Source organism: Salarias fasciatus, unplaced genomic scaffold, assembly GCF_902148845.1.
Source record: "Salarias fasciatus unplaced genomic scaffold, fSalaFa1.1, whole genome shotgun sequence".
Classification (NCBI taxonomy): Eukaryota; Metazoa; Chordata; class Actinopteri; order Blenniiformes; family Blenniidae; genus Salarias; species Salarias fasciatus.
Genome location: NW_021941368.1, coordinates 2,663 through 7,124, shown reverse-complemented (window position 1 = coordinate 7,124; position 4,462 = coordinate 2,663). Strand labels below are relative to the sequence as shown.

Below are 4,462 nucleotides of genomic sequence, written 5' to 3'. Positions count from 1 at the left end.
GGTTAAAAACCAGTCTTTCTAAAACTTTACTTAGAAATGGTAAGTTGGATCCTGGTCTGTAGTTATTAAGAACATCGGGGTCTAAATTGCTCTTCTTCAGAAGGGGCTTCACAACCGCCGTTTCAAAGGCAGTGGGGAAGACGCCCGTCTGAAGAGAGCAATTCACAATTTTTAAAATCTGTCCCTCAAGGAATCCATAAAGTGATTTAAAAAGTGGTGTGGGAATGGGATCTAAAAGGCAGGTTGTTGATTTTACTTGGGAGAAAACTCGACCAAGAGTCCTCATCAACCAGGTCAAAACTGTCCAGTGTTTCCTCAGGCATGGACAACGGTTCAGCTGTGTTCACTGATAGAACCTGTTGGGATAAAAGACTGGACCTGATGTCCATGATTTTAGTTCTGAAGTGGTCTGCAGAGTCTTCACAGAGAGCGTCTGTCGGCTCCTTAAAAGCTTTATTAAAATTAGTGCCAGTTAAAATGTTGAAGGTGGAGAAGAGGAACCGGGGGTTGTCTTTATTGTCTGAAATAAGTTTAGAGAAGTGGGAAGTTCAGCCTGTTTAACTGCATTATTGTAAATTTTGAGTTGTTGACGTAGAATCTGGTGATGTACTGTCAACTTTGATTTCCTCCACCTTCTTTCAGCACTCCTGCAGTTTCTTTTCAGTTTGATGATTGTATTGTTTTTCCTCCACGGGGGTTTGGAATGGCCTTTGATTGTTTTGGTTAAAATTGGAGCGACTGAGTCCAGACTGGACTTCAGTTTACTGTTAAAATCGTCAATGATAAAATCACAGGGTGCAGGTAAAATCACTGCAGGAGTGCTCTGTAAGATCTCTATAAAATCTGCAGCCACTTCAGAAGTAAGGTAGCGTCTCCTCACTGTTCTCACCGGGCTTCCTGCTGGTTAAAACTGGTGATGTTAAAAAAACACAGTAGTGGTCAGACACAGCCAGGTCAACAACAGAGGACACACTGATGGACAGACCGTGGGTTATAACCAGGTCCAGGGTGTGTCCTCTGTTGTGAGTTGGCTGTGCGACATGCTGTTTAAAATCTAAACAGTTTAAAAGGTTTAAAAATTCTCTGGTCATAGAGTCCGAGATGTCATCAACATGTAAGTTAAAATCACCAGTTATTAAAATTATGTTATATTTAGAATGAATAATTGTTAAAAGTTCTGCAAATTCACTGATAAAAAGACGAGAGTACTGAGGGGGCCTGTAGACTGTTCGACACAGGATCGGCAGACTGTTAGAAACAAAGGCGTGGTGCTCGAAGGAGCTAAAACTATTAAAAGTCACTGCACACGCACTAAATGAGTTCTTTAAAATGGAAGCAGTCCCTCCACCCCTCTTACCGTCTGGTTGAATATAAAAAGTTAAAACTCGTGGGGAAGCCTCAGTGAGGAGAACAGGAGCATCAGTGCCAAGCCATGTCTCAGTTAAAAGCAGACTAAGTTATTGTCTAAAATAAAATCATTAATAATAAAAGATTTGTTTAAAAGAGAGCGCACATTCAGCAGGGCCATATTAATGGTGGTGGGGGCTGGATGTGGCTCTCGGTGAAGTTTCACTGATAAAAAGTCCTTTGTTGTTTAAAAACAGTCCGAGGGATGTGATGTCTGGAGGAGGTGATGACAGGGATGCTGTGGATAGTGTGGTGTGTCCGGGGGCAGTGAAGGTGTGTGAGGGGTGTGTGCGGCGTGTGGTGGATGGGGGGGGCTTCCAGGTAGTCAGTCAGCAGGGGATGTGTGGACTGTGTGCTGAATGTTACCTGCTAAAATGGAGCTGCCCAGCAGCTCGGGTGAAGTCCGTCCTGATGATAAAAAGCTGGGCGGTTCCAGAAAAGATTAAAATTGTCAATTAAATAAAAATTGGGGGCTGTGCAGGAGCGCTGAAGCCAGGTGTGAGGCTGAGCAGTCTGGAGAAGCGTTCAGCGCCCCTGGAGAAGGTCGGCAAAGGTCCAGAGATAAAAACTGACCTCCCACAGCTCTCCAGCAGGTTAAAAATGTCTTTAAAATCCTGCTTAGTGACCTCTGACTGCTGTCGGGCCATGTCGTTAGTGCCGACGTGCACGATGACCCCGGGAGGGGAGGGACTGCAGGAGCTCCGGGAGTCCATGGAGGAGCGTGGGGACAGTAGCACCAGGAATACACCGCGTGATGGCGTTAAAAAGCGAATTCCTGATGCTACTGTCCCCAACCAGGAGAGATGTGGGGGAAAAGAGAGGACGGGGCGAGGGCGGCTGCTGGGCGACGACGTGGTTGTCTGGGGCGGGGAGTGCTCGGCCACTCATGAGCCGCCGCTCCGCCTCGGTGCCACCACTCTGCTGCGCGCTGCGTCTCAGTGCTGCCCTCCTCACCAGAGATGGCGGTAGTGTCAGCAGTCCTCCCCTGATCGATTAATGAAGACATTCATTAATCAATAATGGTGTCACTCCTGGACATTTTTCCTCCATTCAGACTCAAACCCTGAACACTTTTAATCCATTCATCTGCATCTCCTCCACTCCTGCAGTAACTCTCAGGGATCCAACAAGAGCATACAGAGCGGAAGCACAATGAAACTTTTCCTAATCAAAGGTCAGGATGTGTTCATTCTGGTCTAAACCATCCAATCTGGAACCAAAACAACAAAGAATGAGTTCAGATATTTGGTGATTTAAAAAAAAAAATCACTTGTGGTTGTCCCAGACTGTTATTAATAACTGATTTCTCTGCTGCTCCACTCTGGAGTCAAAAGTAAAAAAAAAAAAAAAAAAAAAGCATTAATAAGCTGAATGAAGAAATATCTCCTCACAGTATCCTGCTGTTAATGTGCTCATCTGTCTTTAGTCTCCAGCTTGTTCTGCAGTCTGTAAGACATGAATGTGTGAAATGTGGAGAGTGAATTATGATAAATTTATCTCAAACTATCTTCCCTCTTTCTATATGTGGCGAGATGAATCGGGTAAAAAGAAGCCAGACAACGCCACCTTGGGAATTGCACCCAAGGAAATAACTAAAAAGTAATGATTGGTGAGGACACTCAGGTTCGCGGCTTAAGAAGCAGGAGACGTGGGTTCTGGCCAACAGAAAATATCTTTATTAAATATCAAATTTCAAAAAACACATTCACTCTCTTTAAAAGACGGGGAAGAGGGGGAGCCCAAACAGGAGCTGAGGCTTACCGGGGGGACACGGGTAGTAGGGGGAATGAAGGCCTCTGAAGGATCGCCCCAGACACACGTGGACACTCTCACTCGCTGAAATAAAGGTGAACACACTCAAAAAAAGGGGTGCGCAGCACACCACACGGGAAGGAGACCCGCCACCAGGGACACCGATGCCGCCACCGTCGTGCTCAGCTTCTGGAAGGGAGGGAAAAGACAAGGGGAGTTAAAAAGGGGTTTTCCCTCACATTCATGCATTCAAACAAAAAAAGAAATACCTGAATGAACTAAACACAAGTGGGCGGGCAGCCACAACTCACAAGTAAAATAAATAAATGCAAACCGGTAACTGCCACACCCAAACAAAAACAAAGGTAACTGGAAAATAACAAAGAATGAACACACAATTAAATAAAGAAACAATAACCAAAAGAACAACAAAATACACCAACACCTAACCCAAATATACTTAATCAAAAGAAAAGATGATAAACCAAAAAGATTGCTTCCGTCTTCCGCCTGGCGTTCCACGAGCGTTCAAGCTGTGTTCAGGAGGTCAGCCAGTAGATTGGAGTGCAGGCGGCCGACTCCACGGAGCAGAGGCAGACCAGGCGTGATTTCATGTGCCAACGCTGGTCGTGGCAGCAACCCGGAAGGACAAAACAGCTGGTAGGTTCCACTGCAGCTTAACTGGCCGCTCCTAATATGTAATAAAAAAAGGCAGTCAACCTCTGCACATACCTTCATGCACCTATGGGGGTATTTGAACTGCCTACCTGGCCAAAAGCATCCAAACTGATCACCCAGTAGGAGAGGTGGGGAGTCTGTGGCTTCACAACAGCCACCTAAACACAAACTGCTGATTACTACCAGCTGATCATGAATGTGGGGTGCGCCTCCAGGAGGACAGCTATACTCACTCCTCTAGCAGCAAGTTGACACCCAGATTCAGGGGGAAATGATCCCAGACGCAGCCCAGCAGGCAAACACAGCTCGCACGGCTCCCACAGCTCACACCAGGAAGTGAGGAAGCCCAGGGGCGGGGTCTACTCTAGAACCAGCAGCAGAGGCTGCACCAGTGAGAATGGCCCTCTTTTATACACAGCTCCCCCTGGCGGGATTGGTTAATTATTACAAGCCAGGAGAGGGCCTCCTCCTGCTACATATACTTTTAATTTAAATTTTGTGACTGAGCCTTCATGGTGGTGGTGGTGTGTGTGTGTGTGGTGGGGGGGGGGCATGCAGATATGAATGAATGACCTGAGGGACTGAGCGCTCTCACCTGTCGTGTTTTGATGAACTTTCTGTGGTT

General features: G+C 46.4%; 1 long non-coding RNA gene across 2 annotated transcripts; it reads right to left on the bottom strand.

Moving 5' to 3' along the window:
- Positions 1-2,150: 2,150 nt before the first annotated feature.
- Positions 2,151-4,188, bottom strand: LOC115384884 (uncharacterized). 2 transcript variants are annotated; one of them, XR_003930973.1, is made up of 5 exons: positions 4,071-4,188; positions 3,927-3,995; positions 3,645-3,850; positions 3,169-3,348; positions 2,151-2,392 (listed from the first exon to the last, which is right to left on the bottom strand). It is a non-coding gene; the product is annotated as an uncharacterized LOC115384884 (long non-coding RNA). The 2 variants fall into 2 exon arrangements; XR_003930972.1 differs by having other exon boundaries at positions 3,169-3,850.
- Between the last annotated feature and the right edge of the window lie 274 nt (positions 4,189-4,462).